The following is a 20,639-nucleotide window of genomic DNA, read 5'->3' on the forward strand; positions in this document are numbered from 1 at the left end:
TACAGTATTTGCTCCATTTTCATTTGATGATTATTTGCCTGTAGAATCTTGAATACATGTTGAGCAGTAGGAAACACACTCTGCCCATGAGATATTTATAATTTACTTGGGAAGAACAAACAAATACATGAAACTACAAGAAAGCAATTACAGAGCATCATAATAATAAATTTAAAAGATTATATTGTAGATTGAATATATACATAATCCTAAAGAATATTAGAGCAAGGGGCAGCTAGGGAGCACCAGCCCTAAAGTCTGATGGACCTGAGTTCAAATCTGGCCTCAGACACTTAACACTTCCTAGCTTTGTAACCCTGGGCAAGTCACTTAACCCCATTGACTTAGCAAAAAAAAAAAAAAAAAAAAAAAAAAGAATACTGGAGCAAAGCACAGATCAGAATGAGGTGAGTTAATCTGGAAAGACTTTAGGGAGGTGAATTTCCGGTTATTTTAAAGAAATGAGTATGGATTGGCAGAAAGCAGGAAGGGCATTACAGATAAAAGATGTGATTTAGGCACAAACATGAGTAAGTTTTATGCAAAAAGAAAAGTGAATTGATTTGCTTTGCTGAAAAAGAAGGATTATTTTGGGAAGTAATATTCAGAGGGAAGACTGGAAAGGTGTGAATTAGGAGGCAGGAACTTTTCAGTGAGGAACAATTGACAGGCCTTGAATGCTGGACAAAACTTGGGTGTTTTGAAAACATTCCTTATGGGGGACTCCATCCTAATGATTCTTTGTCACAGAAGCAGCTGCAGTTCCTTCTATTGCCTGCCCTTCTCATCACCCTCCCCCATTTCCTCTCTCTCCTTCCTGGAGCCACCTCACTCAGACATCACACTGACAAATGAAGGCAGGAAAATTCAGTGACCGCACACAGTGTCCTTCTCTGGGGAGCCTTCCTGGGGTCATCACAAATGCACCCAACTGTGAGAAGGCACACTAAGAAAACTCTGGGTGGACCTTCTTTCTCTCTTGACATTCTCCAGGCCCATGGCCAACTTGGAGCTCCCACTGACTGAAGAGGGGACTTCTGGTGATGAAAGAATGGGGCAGGAACTATAGGGAGGGGAAGGCAATGGCAAGAATGGGGAATGAGGTTGAAGAGTTGTTTGGGAAGGAATGACTTCAGAGGCATGTTATTTCAGTTTGGAGTTTTGCAATGTGAATACTTAAGGACTTTGAAAACTTTGAAATGGTTTTCAAATGACTATCTAAATGTCTAAATCAATCCCTCCTCCTTTACCCCCAACTCCTCACTTCATTTTTAAAGCTATGAACATCTTAAGTGAAATTTAACCCATTTTAAGGGTTGGGAAAATGGAGATTAATTAGCAATTAAACCATTCAGATACTGCCACTTAAAGAAAACATGATATTTAAGAATATAAATATAAAATAAGATAAGATCTTTAGTCAGTCTCTGTGTATGTCTATATCATTATTTCTGTTTCTTACTCTCTGCTTCTTTTTCTCTGTCTCTGTTTTTGCTTCCCTACTTCCCTCTGTCTGTCTCTCTATCCCTCTGTTTCTGTGTCTCTGTCTCTCCCTTTCTGTCTCTGTCTTTATTTCTGTGTATGTCTTTGTGCTTGTCTCTGTCTCTCTGGATCTCTGTCTCTGTCTCTCTCATTCAAGGCACAAAACATATTCCTTCTGCATTGGCTATATATATATATACATATACATATATATACATATACATATATATATATATTTTTTAATTTAGTAACATGGCTTGAGACTACTGATTTCAGGTGACAAGACCCATGGAATTAAAGGAAGCAGAGAGGATGAGAAATTATTTCTAAGACTATTTTTAGAACCCTAGGAAATCTTTATTTTTTGTAACACAGAACAAGAGAATAGCATTTTTTTTTTAAAGGAAAAGATCAGAGGACATTCAAGTATTAGCTCCAATCCTGCTCTTTTAGCCATAGTTCTCCTATACGAGGACAGCTTTGGTTCACAGGCTTTTCAGCTTTGGGATAAAATGTTTCACAGGTTCTTTCCCCCTCAGAACTAGATTAAAAATAAAGTTCTCCTAGCATTTTAGGGGACCTTCCCATTAAGCTCATCCTTGCTTCCTTGGGGGGGCTCATCATTCATTCATTCCACTAAATAGTGAAAACAAGCATTTCTCTCATCCCAGCTCATTTCTCCAGTCCCCCTTCTTTTCTGTAGAGCTGGGCTATATTCTTGTTACAGCACAAGAGTCCAAAAAAAAATCTCTCTCCCTCCTCCTAAAAATCAAGCACAAAGTCCAGGCATTTGAAATATTTCCATCCTTGAAGTGGACCAGCTTCTCTCCACACTTGTAGTACTTGGCAAACAGAAACAGTGGCAGCTTCAGCAGCAGAAGCATCCCGAACGCCCAGTCCAGCCCAGTTTACACCACGGAGCAGAAGAAAATCCACCGAGTTTGCGATCCAAAAGGTGGGTCGCTCTCTCTTCCCTGAACCCTCCCCCACTGGCCGTTCTGCTAGTCCGGCACCACTCCCACCTCCCAAGTATGTGATGGGTGGGTGTTTTCAAGAAGTGTGTTTTGGATGAGGGCAAGCATCAGCTGCCTGGTATCAGTGAGCTGGCTCCAGCGGGGCGGGATGGAGGCAGAGCACAGCCAGGCTCGGGAGGGTCAAGTACAGGTTGCTGAGCAGGAAGGAGATGGGGGGGGCGGGGAAGGAGGGCTGGGTCACTCCTCTCCCCACTTTTTTTTTTTTTTTTTTTTTTTTTTTTTTTGCATTGAAGGGAATTTTGAGACTATTCCATCAGTGTGGTATGTCTGTATAAACATCATTAGGCTCTAAAAGCTGACATACTGTAGAATTTCATTTTTCCTTAGAAATTGCCTCTCTTTCACAATTAAAAAATACCTTGTGTATTAGACCAGATCATGTTTGTGGAAAAGATGGTGATTTGTTTTTTCCTCACTGCCTTTGATCTCTAACGTGGCTGAGAGTAGGGATCATAGGATCAGAGCATGTATCGACCTTAGGGGTCATCTAAAGTGGCCCTATCAAGCTCACATAGAAACCCGGTTACTAAAACATACATAAGACCATAAATTGCTTTTTTTTTTAAACTAGAAACAAGTCTTTATTAAGTAACTTTTAATATCAGAAAAGTAAAATGCTTATAATTCTCTTTACAGTAAGTATATACTATAAAGGCTTTGACTATCTTCAATAAAAAGAACCTTTATCATAAAAATATGGTTTTTAAACTTTACTCAAATTGAATTTGTAATTCCTATGACCTCCCCATGTACACATATAGTGTAGTAAAATTAGCAAATAATAAATTACAAAAAGAGTTTTGTCATTCTTAGTTTGAAGTTTATGGAATGATACACCACTGAGTCATGTATTAACTGCTTGGCTTGTCATACAGTGGATGCTATATATTGACTTAGAAAACTATATATTAACATTATCTCTGTGCATTGTATTTTTATTTATCTTATTAAATATTTCTCAGTTATATTTTAATCTGTTTCTGTTGTGAATTTGGGAATGTTGCATGTTTAACAAACTCTGATCTACACATTTTATAGATTAAGTACAGAAGATAGAGTGATTTTCTTCCCAAATCAACCAGTATCAAGTAGTAGAAATAGGTTGTGAATCCAGGCCTTCTTACTCTAAATGTATTTTTTTTTTTTTTTACTATTTGTGATACTGCTAAAGGAGAAAGACAAGATTATTTCCAGGGCCCTTTCTTCCCTGCTTTTTTCCCTCTATTCATTTGTAAGTAGTTTGCTAGTTTAGTCATATAGGCTGAGTGTGGTGAGTATTTTGATTCAAGATACTCCTCATATTATACAATCATAGATTTAGAATTAGAAGGGACCTTAGAAATCACAGGAAGGGGGGTAGCTAGGTGACACAGTACATAGGGTGCTGGGTCTAGAGTCAGGAAGCCCTGAGTTGAAATGTGCCTTCCAACACTTATTAGTTGTGTGAAACTGGGCAGCCTCTTGACCTCAGTTTCCTCTTCTGCAAAATAAACTTGAGAAGAAATGGCAAATTATTCTATTATCTCTGTAAAGAAAACTGCAAATGGAGTCATGAAGAGTTGGACAACTAAACTAAAATTATTGAATAACAACTATTAACAACTACAAAAAGAGGTAAAGGAGTCCAACACTCTTATTTTACTGATGGAATGGCAAAAGACTAAAGAGTTTCTCCCTCTCCCCCCCTTTCTCTCTCTCTCTCCCCCTCTTTCTCTACTTCTCTCTCCCTCTTTCTCTACTTCTTTCTCTCTCTCCCTCTTTCTCTATCTCTTCTGTCTCTCTTTCTCTGTTTCTCTCTCCCTCTCTCTCTCTCTCTGTCTCCCCCTCTTTCTCTACTTCTCTCTCTCTCTCTCTCTCTCTCTCTCTCTCTCTCTCTGTCTTTCTCTCTCTCCCTCTTTCTCTACTTCTCTCTCCCTCTTTCTCTACTTCTTTCTTTCTCTCCCTCTTTCTCTATCTCTTCTGTCTCTCTTTCTCTGTCTCTCTCTCCCTCTTTCTCTACTTCTCTCTCTCTCTCTCTCTCTGTCTTTCTCTCTCTCCCTCTTTCTCTACTTCTCTCTCCCTCTTTCTCTACTTCTTTCTTTCTCTCCCTCTTTCTCTATCTCTTCTGTCTCTCTTTCTCTGTCTCTCTCTCCCTCTTTCTCTACTTCTCTCTCTCTCTCTCTCTCTCTCTCTCTGTCTTTCTCTCTCTCCCTCTTTCTCTACTTCTCTCTCCCTCTTTCTCTACTTCTTTCTCTCTCTCCCTCTTTCTCTACTTCTCTCTCTCTCTCTCTCTCTCTGTCTCTCTCTCCCTCTTTCTCTACTTCTTTCTCTCTCTCCCTCTTTCTCTATCTCTTCTGTCTCTCTTTCTCTGTCTCTCTCTTTGTCTCTCCTCTACTAATCCTGAGAAAGAGAATGTTCTCATTTCTGAGCAGAGGAATGAAACTTCTTTCATTATTTTGTCTTCACAAGTTTTGCTGTTTCTCCTGACACTCATTGGTGTTGATAGTTATCTTATGCCTTCAATATTTTTCTAGGACTGCAGAGCCTTAATTAGATTGTGACTTTCCTCTGAAACTATCCCCAATTTATCTTGTATATATCTCTTGTTTTTACATAATGGTTTGCATGTTGTCTTCCTTATTAGATCATGAATTTCTTGGGGACAAAATTGTTTTTTCTTTTCTTTTTGCCTTTCTTTGTATCCTTAGTTCTTAACATAATGCAGGGCATACACTAGGAGCTTAATAAATGCCAGCTGACTGACTTTGAATCTTTTCATAAAGAACCTCCTTAGGAAATTCCTTGTCTTTTCTTAACTGTTTCCAGGCTATATCTTCTAGAAACACCTGTTATTTATTATTTTGTTGTTTCCCAAACCGACTCATCATTAGAAGAGCAAAGTTATTCTCAGTCTTTCTTCAGTTTCTCCTTTAAATTAACATTCTTTGTACATGAGATTCTACCTTATACCATTATTCATTTGCTCAGCCCCCATACCTTGAATGTTTTGGCTCTTCCTGAAAGAATACCTAGCTTCCTTAAGAGGTCAGATGTCACCTCTTTCAGGAAACCTGTCTTTATCCTTGTGATTTTTAGTGATCTCCATCTTGTTCTTGTCTTACTTTTCAGTTCCCCAGTTACTTTGTGTTTATTCTGTGTTTATAGACTAACCAGTATAAAGCTAGTGGCTGATCTCAGAGTTAAGAAAACCTGAGTTTAAATGCTGCTTTAGATACTTAACAATTTTATGACTATTTTGACCCTTCTCATTCTTAATTTACTTATCTGTGAAATAGGGATAAAAATAGTACCTACATCTAAGATATGTTGGTGTGGGAATGAGATAACATATATACTTACAATTATTAGATGATGATGATGATGATGTTGTTGTTACTACCAATGGAGAAATGAGGCATATTAGATGGAGATCTGGCATCTGAGCCTGAAAGCCCTGGGTTCAGGTCCCAAATATGACACCTACTTGCTAAGTGGACAAACAACAGAATTTGAAGTCACAGATTGGGTTTTGCCTTTTTCATTTTTTTTTTTACATCCCCAGAATTTAGCACAGTGCCTGGTACATTGCAATCACTTTAAAATGTCTGTTATTTTAGTTTTCTAAAACAATTATGATTGTTTTTTATTTTCAAAATACATGCAAAGATAGTTTTCAACATTCACCCTTGCAAAACCATGTGTTCCAAATTTTTCTCTCTCCCTCCCCCCTCTCCTTTTTCTAGATAGCAAATAATCCAGTATAGGTTAAACATACATTCTTCTAAACATATTTCCACATTTATCATGCTGCATCAGAAACATCAGATCAGAAGGGAAAAAAGTGAGAAAGGGGGAAAAATCCAAGCAAACAACAATAAAAAGTGAAAATACTAACTTGGTTATGATTCACATTCAGTCCCCACAATCTTCTTTTTGGGTACAGATATCTTTCTTCATCACAAGTGTGTTGGACTTTGTTGAAAAGAGCCAAGTCCATCACAGTTGATCATAACATAATCTTGTCCTTGCTGTGTACAATGTTCTCTTGGTTCTACTCACTTCATTTAGCATCATCATGTAAGTTTCTTCAGGCCTTTCTGAAATCATCCCAATGGTATGCATGGTTTGATAGGCCTTTGAGCATAATTCCAAATTGCTCTCCAGATTGGTTGGATCAGTTCACAACTTCACCAATTAAGTGTTAGTGTCCCAGTTGACCCATATTCCCTCCAACATTTATCTTTATTTTTTTCTGTCATCTTAGCCAATCTGAGAGGTGTGTAGTGGTATCTTGGAGTTGTAAAACAGTAAGTTATAGAGAAGATGTCCATCTACATTGGGATGGGGAGTTTTTATCCCCTGTACTTAGCTTAATATCTGCTATATAGTAGGTGCTTAATGATTGCTTGTGTAATTGAACTGTCTCATAACTCTTACAACTCTCCAGTTCTCCTTATGTCATATTAATTCTTTCTCTATGAGTTACCAATGAGCTGAAGAGACTTATGGTGATTTTAGGATTTACTTGGTTTATGTGTGCTAGATCCACATAAGATACAGGAATTAAAACTGTAGCCCTCAAGGCTATTAAGATTTTTAAATGTATGGTATGTTAATGAATAAAACAAATAATTCCCCCAGTCCAAGGAAGGCTTACCACTCAATGGAGTAAGATCAGAACAATTTTCTAGATTTCCAGTTGCAATATTGTTAAAATTGCCAGTATATCCCATCATTCCCGCCTTCCCCCATCCCCTTTTTGCATGAAAAGTTTTGTTAGTTCAGTTACTGCCAAGTTATTTTTTGCAGTAACCTTGCTCCTCATTTTTAGATTCCCTGTTTTCCAAGTTCCTATTGCATGACTGCAATAACACGCCCACTGTTCCTCCTGCTAGATCTCTCTAGTTGGTTCCCTTGTAGAAACTTTAAAACAAGCTGGTGTCAGAACATTCTGTTCATCCATTCCCCCTACACATAAACCAGAGATAGATAGAACGACTTGTTGGGTATTTGCAAACTTAAACATTGGGCTGACTGATGGGAGCACTGTGATGTTCTGTTCAGTCCTTCAGCAGTGCAACTGTTTACCTTTGAGTGGTGTTCTCTATAAGAATAGATTATACTGTGCATTACGACTCATGGAGCCCCAATGGAAGGAGAGTTGAGTTTGTTATGGACAAACAAGAAAATTTAAGGACATTATGATAGCTGAATAAATATGGTCAGCAATAAAGATTGCATCATGGTGTAATGATAAGCAGGTCTCTGTGATAAAATAATCATAACAATGCTTTCATCTTTATGTTTAACAGTTACTTTTCTTCATATGTAATGGTAAATTACAACAGATTTATTAACACAAACCATGTTTTTTGAAGGGCACAAAGGGTACTGTATCAAACTTTATATTAGCTTTGCTTTGATGAAGAGTAAGAAAGATACTATAATGTCATACATACATTATGAGAAGTTGCCCATTTTATATTTTCTGAGGGTGATTGAGTTCTTCAGAGGGAAGGTCCATGTATTTCTCTGATTCAATTCAATTTAATTCAACAAACATGCACTAAATGCCTGTGGTCTGCCAAGTACTATCTTTGGAGACATAAAAAGCATCCCAAGTTCTCACATTCCAGTAAGAGATGCACATACACAGAAATGACTGTGATGCAAGGAAGAATGTGGTAAATACAAAGGGAGAAGTATAGACAAAATGCTTTGAGAAATCTGAGGAGGAAGAAATCTCGGACAAATTGAGAAATTTTTTTTTTTTTTTTTATGAATGATGTCCAGGGAGGATTAGCACCTCTGGTGTGAGAGTTTATGAACCTTTTTAAGAGCTGCGCATCCACCTTTGGTGTCCACCTTCATCTAATTTTCACTTGTGGCTCTAAGAAGCTGGAATATGTACAGAGGCCCACACTCTAGTAAAGCTGCCTCTGCAGATGGGCTGATAGTCCTTAAATCTTTGAGTCAATTAAGGAGATATTTACTTCAAGCATGTTAAAGCTCCCTCCTGCAGAATGGCAGATGAGAATAATTTGTTCCAGTGGCCATGAAGGCACCTGAAGCAGGCTCTGTGGAGTGCTTAGAATTTGGTCAGACATCCAAGAGGCCAAAGTCATCTCAATGTATTCTGGGCCTTTACCAGGCTGTCTTGAGTTTTGTCCTGTCACTGAAGTTTTCATGACTCAGGAAGAGAGAGTGAGACTGATGAATTTGTGTAACACTGCCTCACCCAAATCTACTTCATGTGCAAGCCAAGATTTCATCTATAATGCCCTCTTTGAAAATTAAGGATGAATAGCAACCTATTAGATTAGGTAATAGAACATATTAAATATTATAATATATTAACAAGATAATATCTAAATAAGATAAAATAATATATTATATAATAATATATACTATATTGTATCATCTAATATTTCTAAGGTAATAGGACTGTAGCTAACTGTATATTTAATGATATATATAATATATTATGCATTTTTATATACAATATATTATATAAATTACATGCATAAAATTATAAACAAATGAGATAAATGTAATTATATATAATAGCTGACAATGTGTTTTATGAGATGGATTAGAGAATAGAAATCTGGCCCTGAAATTTGGAAGTCCTGGGTTCAAGTTCTGTCCTTGAAAGATATTAGTTGTATGACCCTGCAAGTGCTTCCGGCAACGCTCTAAAACTATAAATTGCAGAGCCCATCTGCATTATTGGAATGAGTAGGGCAAAAAATGTGCATTATACATAAAAGATACTTAGTAGAGGCTAGCTGGATGAATTTCTGAATCATCTGGGGCATTCTGCCCAGTTCTAAACATTACATGTTAGAGGGACTTTGAGGAATTGGAATGTACCTAGAAAAAGGCTAGAGAAACCATTCTAGATAAGATTCAATTTAAGGAAGTGAGGAAGTTTAGTTCAAACAAGAGGAGAGGATATCCAAACTCTCTTTAGGTTTTTGAAGAGTTTTCATATGGAAAAGATAATATGCATATATATATATATATTTTTTTTTTGTTGTTGTTGTTGTTGTTGTTGTTGTTGTTCAATCATTTTTTCAGTTGTCTGACTTTTTATGACCCCACTTAGTGCTTTCTTGGCAAAAGTACTAGACTAGTTTGCTTTTTTTTTTCTCCATCACATTTTACAGTTGAGGAACCTGAGGCAAATATAGGGTTAAGTGATTTACCCAGGGTTACATAGCTAAATATCTGAGGCTGAATTTGAACTCATGAAGATGTGATTTCCTGACTTGAGCCTTACCACTCTATCCACTGAGCTGTCTAGCTGTAATAGAATTGTTATTTGATATCAACTGGCAGAAGCAAAACTAATGGATATATGTTACTATGAAGCAGATTTTTACACAGTGTAAAGAAAAACTTCCTGCCAATTTGAACTGTCCATAAATGGACACTGCCACTGAAAGTCTTGGAGATATTATAGACAGGTTTCATGGTTTGTATAAGTGCTAAGGCCCCTTTCATTTCCAAGTCTCTAATATATATATAAATTAAATCCTTAAATCAATGTCTTTGTGTAGCTACTCAACAGATATAAGTGAACATTTCCATTTTACAGATGAACCCTGTTTTTAAAAGGTGGTTGAGTTCTGAGAATGAAGGTTGAAGGGACCTGTGCTTCATTTCAAGATAAGTTAGTGAAGTTAACAAGTATATGTTTAATGCTTACTAAATGGAGATGATGGGGAAAGAAGTGCAGAGAGTCAGCAGCAAAGTCCAGAAAGGAATAAAAAGAATAAACAAAAACAAGTGCCAGGGCATTTTCCTTGAAAAGGAGCTTGGAGGATGGGAACTAATCAATCAGAGAAAGGGGTTGCTGGGAAAGAGTGATCTTCCAGGGTGATAATGATACTTGGTGAGGAAAGAATTATAGAGAGACAAGAACAGAGCCCAGGGAGCAGTGAATCTTTGCCCTGTCTTGTTCTCTAGACTAATATCATAATGTTTTTATGTTCATCTGTCTAATGGTCAAGGGTATATAGTAGATAGAGTACTAGAAGTTAGGAACACCTGAGTTCAAATCCAGCTTTAGAAAAATTACTAACTGTGTCACCCTAGACAAGTCATTTACCTTGTTTGCCTCAGTTTATTCATTTGTAAAATGGGATAAGAAAACTACTTCAGTATGCTTGTTAAGAAAATTCTAAATGGGGTCATAGAGTCAAACACAACTGAACCACCATAACAACTAATGATCACAAAAAATATCCATCATCAGAGAGCTATTAGAACCAGAACCTTGTAGTAACAGTGGGATTTTCCTAATAGCCAGTCCTTATCAGCTGATAGTTCTTCGGGTGTGGGGGGGAAACAAGGAAAGAGACAGGCTGATATTTTTAAGAGTCTTGGAGTCTTGGACTCCAACTGCTGTTTTACTTGTATTATTGATCTAGGTGTCTAATCTCATGGATCCTCTTTGTGCCTATGAATTTTCTCCAGCACACATGAGAAATAAGGGAATTTGAGAAGTGACAATTATACTCTACTCTGGCATTTTTTTGTAGGGTTCTCATGACTTCCATAACTTGATTCATTTCCTCAATTGCTGGTGATTTTCTTGTCTTCACCCCTCCCAATTTTTTGTATTTTTTTTGTATATGTTTTTTCATAACCCTTTTTTAGTACAGGTTCTTCCCTCCTCCTATCAACAGAATGTGAATTCCAAAAGAGAGAGACTGTATTTGTTTTAACTTTGTATTCCTGGTGCCTGGCACATAGCAGATACTTAATGCAGACTTGTTGAATTGAGTATGCAAATAATCACAAAGTTATGGTTAATGCAACTGATGAAAAGGTGAGATCTAGATTCTGTCATGTATTTAGTATGTCCTGTGGGAGAACTGAAGAAATTCATAATAATGGTATTTATTTGCTTGCATCATTTATAGAAATTAACTTCAATTCTTTTCTAGCTGCAACATGCAAAATGTAATCCCTGTTATTATTGCATTTTATAATCTCAAAGGGTAGAGGAGGCTAACACATACAAAACAATGAGAGAACAATGAGGTGCTAATTTCGGTTATACTGGTTTCAAATGATACAGAAAAAGGAAACAAATTTGGGAAACTCAAGCATGGGATTGAACAATTGAGTAGCCAGGAATCTAGAAAGTCATTATGCTAGTAGACCATAAGTTTTTCTTCCTGGGTCAAATGGGTTTCTTGTTTTGCTCGTTAACTCAGAAAAAGAGAACAGTGTGGATTGTAGTATTTAGAAAGGTTCCAGACTTGCTTAAATTCAAAGGTTGTGGAATAGTTTTCTTCTTAAATAAATATACTTGGTGAAAAAAAAACCTGACCCCACCTCCCAAAACAACAAAGGTTATATAAAACAGGTGAGATGAAAGATCCTTTTTGAAGGATTATTAAATAAAAGGGAAAGTAAAGAAAATTTAAGATGGAGAGCAGGACATCCAGAACCTTGAGAAGCCTGGAGATATTGAATCAGTTACATAACAAGAAGAATTCATTAAGTCTTATTATATGCCAAGCTTTATGTCAAATGCTAGGAATAAAAATACAAGCAAAAAAGAAAGAAAGCCTCTGCCCTCAAAAAGCTTACAATCTAATCTAGGAATATAGTATATGTAAGGAAACTGGGGGTGGAGGCATTCTAGAATTCTGGGAGAATATGAGTTCAGTGCTGCTTAGTGGGTAAAATGACCCGGCCATCCTCTTTAAATGAAGGTTCTGGCAACTCTCCATGCAATCAGAAAGAGTTGCTCCAGAAGGAAAGTTCTTTTGAGAAGTTAGTTCTAGGGCAGAAGTGATCTTCCAGGGTCAAGAGGTTTCTGGGGCAATTAAATGTTCAATTCATTAAATATTTATTAAGTGTCTATTATGTTCTAGGCACTGCATTAAGTGCTGGGGATATAATTGAGGAAAGACAGTCCTTTCTCTCAAGAAGCTCTCAAGAAGATGGGAAGAGACAGAATATAAAAGATGTGGAGGAGACTCCAGGGAGTACCTGGTCTAGGGGCCCCTTTGTTCACTGGAGTTGAATCCTGGTAGACCAGTAGATGCAAAGTGGATTAAATTGGAAGTCCATTTTCTGTCCTCTATAAAAGAAGGCATTGGAAGGAGTTTGGTACTTCACCACCTAATCCCTCAATCGGTGGGAAGAGGAGGATGGGGGAGGTTACATCAATCAGGGCTTTAATCAACAGTATAGTGATGAAGTTAGAAGACATGAGCTTCTTTTTGTGGTGGTTAAGAATTGGAAAGCATGGGGGATGCTCATCAATTGAGGAATGGCTGGACAAAATGTGGTATGTGATTGTGATGGAATATTATTGTGTTGTAAGAAATGACAAGCAGGATGATTTCAGGGGAAAAAAAACTTGGAAAGACATTAATTGGTACATTGTGAAGCAAATAGAACCAGGAGAACATTGTACACAGCAACAGCAATATTGTTCAATGAAGAACTGTGATGACTTAGCTATCCTCAGCAATACAATGATTTAAGACAATCCCAAAGAACTACTGGTGAAGAATACTAACTACCTCCAGAGAAAGAAGTGATATTGATTGAATATAAAATAAAACTTACTATTTTCACATTTTTTCTTTCAGTTTTTCTTTTATTTGTCTTTTTGTACAAAATGACTAATATGGAAATGTTTTACATAATTGCAATGTATAACCTATATCTAATTGCTTACTGTCTCAAGGAGGGTTGAGGGAAGGGAGAGGAAAAGAATTTGTAACTCAAAACCTTAAATAAAAAAGTTAAAAATTTTAAAAATGATTTTACCCTATGAACACAAGAAAGCAAAATGCAGCATTAGTCTACTACCATCATAAAATGATATTACTGGGAGCTGAGTGAGCAGGCATATGATGCAATGTGACAGACTGCATAAGACTTGACATCAGTATCAGAAGGTCTAACTTCTTCAACTTTTCAGGACTCACAGCTCATCAGTTTTCCTGCCTACTTCCCACTGACTTTCAGAAGCTCAAGATAAATTAATTTCCTTTTACTCTTGTTCAAGTCCTTGAGGACTAGAGAAAGTGACTAGCAGCATTCCACATGCTGAATTGAGTTGTGAGGTGGAAGATAGGAAGTGGAAATGGAAACAGTTACATATGAAATATGGACTCTTGAGGGTAAGTCAATAGATTGAGTGGCTGCCTGGAACATGCCCAGGGGCTAGTGCTGGCTACCAGTACTTACAGTGCAAGAAATGTCTTTTACTCTTCTAAAATCACATTGGAAAATCTGAGAATTTTCAGTGATGTTGATGAACTAAACCTTTCTAGGACCTATGTCTTAAGTGATGATCAAATCCAAATGGAGAAAATGGAAAATAAGATATTTAGGTTAATTCAATTTGACAATTAATAATTAGGAGTATGTGGATAGTTGTACACCTAATTCTAGGGAAACAGACAAGAACACAATCCTTGACCTCAAGATGCTTCCATTTTTATTAAGGAGAAATAGGAGGTCTGAAGAAAAGATCTTTGACATCTCAAGGTGCTTTCATTTTTTTTTTTTTTTTTTTTTTAGGGAAAACAGGGGCTTCAGAGAAAACATTTTTTGACATTTACATATTTTATATTTGTTATACCAATTCATCATTAAGCATTTATTAAACACTCACCACATTCACAATGTGGATTCAAATAAAAAGTGAAACAGTCTCTGCCTTCAAGGTGTTTATATTCTATTAGGGGAAGATAACAAGGTTTATGGATAAGTAGAAATAGGATATATTAAAAATACAGTGATTTGAGAGGATCATTCATGAATGGATAAGGAATAGGTTAAGGGGAAGATATGGAAAAGGTTTCTTAAAGAAAACATTATTTGAACTGGGCTTAGGTGCTTCCAAGAAGCCTGTGAGGAGAAAGAACATTCTAAGAATAGGGAATATCTACTGCAAAGGCAAATGGAAAATGGAATGTTGTGAATGGGGAATGACAAGCAGGCCCGTTTGACTGAAGCATTGAATGTGTAAGGAAGAGTATTGTATGATCAGTTTAGAAAAATAGCCTAGAGTCAATGCCCCACAAATTTACAGTTTAACCTAAAGTTAATGGGAACCCACTTTTTGAGTAGAGGAGGAACATGAAATCAGATCACTCCCTTAAAAATATCAATTTGGGGGCTTTGTGGAGCAAAGATTAGGGATGGAGGCAGGGAGACCAAATGGGAAGTTACTGTATTTGGGCAGTTGAGAGATGATAGGGTCTTATTTTGGGTATTTATGATATGAATATAGAAAGAAGGGTATAGACATGAGGCATTAAGAATACAGAATCAACTAGTCTTGGCAAATGAATGACTATGGAAGGATGAGTGAGGGCAGAATCTATATCACTTTATATCTTGCAAGTATTTTCTCATTATGCCATTTTAGATTCAATAACTATGTTACTTGCAGGACAGGCATTTTACAAATAAAGAACATAATAAGGTTAAACAAAGAAATAAGAATTTACTATCAGACACTATACTAAGCACTTTTTCATTTGATCTTCATGACGATCTGGAGAGGTAGATGTTGTCATTCTTCCCATTTTACAATTGGAGAAATTGAGGCAGACAAGTTAAATCCCAAGTTAAATGATTTGCCTGAGGTCACACAATAGTGTCTGAGGTCAGATTTGAAATCCAGGCCCAGCATTCTATCCATCATACCATTTAGCTTCTCAGGAAAAGTAATTTGCTCAAGGGCATATAGCTAATAAATCACAAAGCCAGCATTCTAATAGTAGGTCTCTGGTTTCAAGTTAATTGTTATTTCTATAATATTATCCTGTCTTTGGAAATAGTCACTAGTTGGTGACTAAGATTGTCAAGGACACTAAAAAGAAACAGGATATCCATCATGGAAAGTTTGTTTATCTTAATAACTATGGGGTATTCCAACCCAGAGTATTATTGGCTTTGTCAAACTGGGGACCGGAACTGGTGACTTCATAAAGCAGTACTTTAGGAATGTACATTAACCTGTTGGTAGGCACAAGACCGGTTAAAGATCAGAACCATTTATAGGCCCCTTTTGTTCTGGCAAAGCCAGCACAAATATGGGGAGATGATGGGTGTCTTTAAAAATTCTTTGGACAAAGGTTCATACAAAGGAATTTCCTCAATATGAGGAAGTCAGTCAAACTTGCATTCCTGCCAGTTCTGGAAAGAAATAACTAACAATAGCTTGTACTTTCTCTAATGATTGGCCTCAGGTCTACTGATCAAGAAATAGAAATTCAGAAAAATGTTAATAAACCTATCAAAGGTCATGGAGATGGTTAGTGATGGAGATGGGTGTAACACTTAGGGATCCTAATTCCTAGCATAACTCTCTGCTACAACATACTAGTTTTGATGTCATTGCTTCTGATCGCATCAATCAGTTAGTTCATGAGTATTTATTAAGCATGTACTCTTTGCCCTGCACTGTTAGTTATAGGTATTTCCCTCCTCTCCCCAGTTGGGACCTATGACTTTCTTTATGTAGGGAGCTCCCTGATCATAATATTTCTTCTGCCAAATCAGGTTGGCTATTATTCTGTAGCCTACAGACATAGAGAATTCATAAGATCACAGAAGTATTGACGACAAGGATCTCAGAGGCCATAGAATATAACCTTCTCATCCCAGAAAGGCCAAGGTCATATACGTGGTAAGCAAGAGAGCTAGGATTCAATATCAGGGCATAAGACTCCCAGTTAAAGCCTTGTCTCACTGCTGCACATTCATCTTTCTTCATTGTATGAGCAGACAAAGTAAAAACTAGAATAAGAGATAATGACACAAAAATCCCTAATCTGTATTTCATGATCTTAGGAGAAACACACACACACACACACACACACACACACACACACACACACACACAGAGTCACAGTATTGCTATAAAATCTATATACAAGATGAACAAAAGATAATTATTGGGGGAAACATTAGTAGTTGAGGGATCAGAAAAAGTCTTCATGTAGAAAGTTATGTTGGAGTTGGATTTTGAAGGAAGAAAGCTAGAGACTCTAAGGAGGTCCCAACAAGGCAGCACTCTGTGATGTCTTAACTGAATTGGGGTTAAGTGAGATAAAGGCATCAACATCACTCTTCCAGAGTCAAACATCATCCCCCAAACCTAGCTTGTACTAGGTGCAAGATGCCAAGATGGGAGATGAAATGTCGTACAAAAAGGCCAGTGGATGGACAATGGAGTGAAAGAATAATGAGTGATAATCACAGAATTTCAGGATTGGAAAAGACTTCAGAAATTCATTTCTGAAGGGATTCACTCAAAGGACCCTGGGTGTTTTCCATTTCTCTCACTTAACCTTTTACCTCCTTTTGCATGTTATCTTTCCTTTTTAGCATTAAGCTCCTTGAGGGCAGGGAATGCCTTCTTGATTGTACTTAGTATATCCAACATTTGGTGCAATGCTTGCCACATAGAAAGAGATTAATAAGTGCTTTATCTAATCTCTAATCAAGTCTACCTGTGCCTGAACATAAATCCCTTCTACAACATTCTTAATAAAGGATCCGATAAAGGCTTGAAGACCTCAAGTGGTAACAAGGTAGTTCAGAGGATAGAGCATTGACCTTATGATCAGGAAGATTGAGGTTCAAAGATATTTGGTAGCTCTGTGTGTCCCTGGGCAAGTTACTTAACCTGGTTTGCCTCAGTTTTCTTATCTGTAAAATAAGTTGGGAAAGAAAATGGCAGGACCACGTTTGTCAAGAAAACCCCAAATAAATAAAGAGCTGGACATGATTGGACAACAAATGGCAAATAACTCACTACCTTTCCACTTTTATGCTGCTGTAACTGTCGGAAAGTTTTTCCTTATTTAAAAGCAAACTATGCCTCTCTGAAACTTCCATTTGCCTCCTGTAACAAGCTGAAAAAAGTCTAATCATTCTTCCACATGACACTCTCTCTAACATCTAATGACAGTTGTCACACACCCCTAAATCTTTTCTTTTTTGTTCTAAACATTCTTAGAATCTTCAACTGATATGATATGGTTTCTAGTCTTCATAATTTGGGTGTAGCCTCTTCCTTTCTCCTGTCCAACACATTCCAATTTCTCAATGTTTTTTTGGGGAAAAAAAAGTATGGGGGGGCACTCAGAATCTAACACAATCCTAGACAGGTAGTGTATAATATGACTAACACATTCCTCATTCCAAGTACTATGCTTCCATTAAAGCAGCTTGAAATTTCCCTAGCTTTTTGGGGCTGTTATTCATATTAAACTTAAATCAACAAGTCATTTTCATGTGAACTTTTATTTAGTACATTTCTTCCATTCTGAACTTCTCCAGTTGAATTTTTGAACCCAAATATAGGACTCACTATTTATATCTTCTTAGATTAGTTCTATTATTCTGGTCTGTTGAGATTAAAAAAAAAATCCTAATTCTATCATTCATTGAATTGACTATTGCCCTCAGTTTTTAAATTATAAATTTGATAAGCATTTCTGTATCTACATCTAAATGTGGGATAGAATATGGCTAAAGATGTGCTTCAAGATAGTGAAAGGTTAAGAATGGCTTCCTTCTATCTTTCTCCCATCATACCCCACTCAAGATAGCTAGTTCTATAGATAGAACTTTGGGCCTCCAATCAAAAAGACTTTATTTCAAATCTTTTCTGTTTGCCTCAGTTTAAGTAAATTCGTATAAGCAAATTCCTCTCATCCAAGGAACATTCCACTAGAGGAACCCATTGAGTCTGGTCATTCAATTTCTTATGACTTCACTCACTTTTTCTTCAATCTAGTTCATATTTTTTCCATCCTGTTCATAAAGATGACTTGAAAGATTCCATTGGTCTAGGGAATCATCAATATGGAAATTCCTTTAATTGGAGCAGATTACCAGTTTGTAATTAAGTATCTTAGAGAATTTCCTCTTGCACTAAGAATTTCAGTGACTTGCTCATGGTAATTTGCTCATAGCTATTAGGACTTGAATCCAAGTTTTCTTGACTTCCAAACTAGCTCTCTATCTACACTTCTCTTATCTGTGCCTCTCATTGATGACCAATTTCTTGATGCTTACAAATGATTCCCTTTATGATATAGAATCTTTCTAGAAAATAAACTCAAGTTCACTAGTCTAGAGTTTGAAAAAACCACCTCCTTTGTTCACCATTTTTCAAGGATTTTTAACAGTAGCTCAGAAATGACATTTACTTTTTCAATACCTTACGAAATGGTTTGTTTGGCAATGAAAGAAAGGATGGGCTGTGAAAATATCTAGATATTATCTTAACATTTCATTTACCTTGGGTTTCAACTCCAAGTTAATTACTAAATATTTAATGAGTTCCTCATTTATATCAGGGATTCTATTAGACTCTAGCAATTCAAAAACAAAAATGAATAAGTACTTGCCCTCAAGGAGCTTACATTTTATTAGTGATTATATAAATACATGGAAATTTAGGGGGAAAGGGAGACTGTTGAGAGGCATTATCAGTTGGGATGATCTGAAAAGGCTTCACATGGTATTTGAACTGAGCTTTAAGGAAAACTAAGAATTCTAAGAAGCAGAAATTCTAGGATTATACTTCTGGGCACAACCAGTACAAAACATTGGAGAAGAAAAATAGAACTTCATGAGTTCACTTGCATGTCATAGCATCACCTCCCTGATGTCATGGTCCTCTTCTAGAATGAAGGACAAACAACAGCAACATTAAAAACTTATTATGTGCCTGGCACTGATAAATTCTGAGGACTTAAAGAAAGATAAAATAACAACAATAATAACAAAAACCAACCCTTATCTTCAGAGATCTTACAATGTAAAGGGAGAGGCAGCTTGTAAACAATTATATAGAAAAAGGTGATATTCTAGATAAATAGGAGATTATCTCAGAAAGAAGGCATTAACTAAGAGGGAATTTTAGCTTAAGTCATGAAAACATATCCACTAAGCGGTATGGTGGATGAAGCTTTTGTTCTGGAGTCAGGCAGACCTAAGTTCAATCCCACTCTCCTCCTCTGTTTACCTCATCTATAAAATGGGTATAATTATATAGCACCTACCTCACAGGGTTGCTGTGAAGGTTAAATGAAATAATACTTATAAAATGCTTAGCAGAGTGCGTCTAGCAGTGTTATTATTATTGTTATTATTATTTTTATCATTACATTCATTTTTCACTTAGCTATTGAATGATCTTTTCCTCCCAAGGCAATTTGGGGTTATGTGACTTGCCAGAGTCACACAACTAATAAGTGTCAAGTACCTGAGGCCACATTAGAACACCACATAATTTTAATCTGTAGGTAAAACCATGTCATTATTGTTGCTCAGAGATTTTTAGTGGTTCTATTGCCTATGGAAATTAAGTTCCTTAACCTAGTATTTAAAACTCTCCTCTTTGTCTGGGTCCAAGTAGCTCCAATGGGCTTGCAGGTCCTATTGCAAAATTGCAATTGCGAGCATTAATCCTTGGGAATCAATAGATTACCAAATCAGGGATTGGTTTTTCATTTTGTTGATTATTTAGACGAGAGAATGCTAAAGAAAATGTTGTTAAAACAGATTAAACTTTTAAAAAGTATGTTGTTTGAATATTTCTCCCCTGGAGAGATGGTTGTTAAATAATAAAAAAACAAAAACAAAAACAAAAAACAAAAAACAACCGATATATTCCTGTCTAGGTCCAACCTATTTTTCTAGTATTATTTTATTAGTGAATAGTAGTGTCTACTTTGTTTGAGCTTCTATTAAGCAATCTTATTCCAATTTTGTAAGACCAATTCTTATACCTGGAATAAATACCTTCTTCTCTTTCTCTTAAAAGTCTTCTCTTCCTCCAATGTTGATATCAGATAGATATTGAGATGGTGCAGTGGATCAAGTGCTGGGCTTGGAATTAGGAAGACTTGAGTTCAAATCTTGCCTCTGACATTTACTGGTTGTGTTATGCTGGGCAAGGCTCTTAACTTTCTCAGTCTCAGTTTCCTCATTCCTTTTGTTATTGATATGACATTAGGCACACTCATCTAACCATGTGCTTATAGAAAAGAGAGAAATGTCGCTAGAAAACAAAAGTGGGGAAAGCAGATGAATTGGGCCAAATATTTCCAAGAAGGAAAGCCTAGCTACCTTGAT

At 36.6% G+C, this 20,639-nt stretch overlaps 2 long non-coding RNA genes across 2 annotated transcripts in view; one reads left to right on the forward strand and one right to left on the reverse strand.

Moving 5' to 3' along the window:
• Positions 1-6,584, reverse strand: part of LOC141547858 (uncharacterized) — a 27,077-nt gene extending 20,493 nt beyond the window's left edge. The window contains exons 1-2 of the long non-coding RNA XR_012483650.1: positions 6,391-6,584; positions 5,856-5,982 (exon numbers count right to left, since the gene is read on the reverse strand). This is a non-coding gene — a long non-coding RNA (uncharacterized LOC141547858). The remainder of the gene's footprint in view (positions 1-5,855; positions 5,983-6,390) is intronic.
• The window catches only part of LOC141547866 (uncharacterized), an 84,167-nt gene continuing 67,203 nt past the window's right edge, over positions 3,676-20,639 (forward strand). Inside the window, exon 1 of the long non-coding RNA XR_012483652.1 lies at positions 3,676-4,130. This is a non-coding gene — a long non-coding RNA (uncharacterized LOC141547866). The remainder of the gene's footprint in view (positions 4,131-20,639) is intronic.

This window comes from Sminthopsis crassicaudata, chromosome 1 (assembly GCF_048593235.1).
Source record: "Sminthopsis crassicaudata isolate SCR6 chromosome 1, ASM4859323v1, whole genome shotgun sequence".
Classification (NCBI taxonomy): Eukaryota; Metazoa; Chordata; class Mammalia; order Dasyuromorphia; family Dasyuridae; genus Sminthopsis; species Sminthopsis crassicaudata.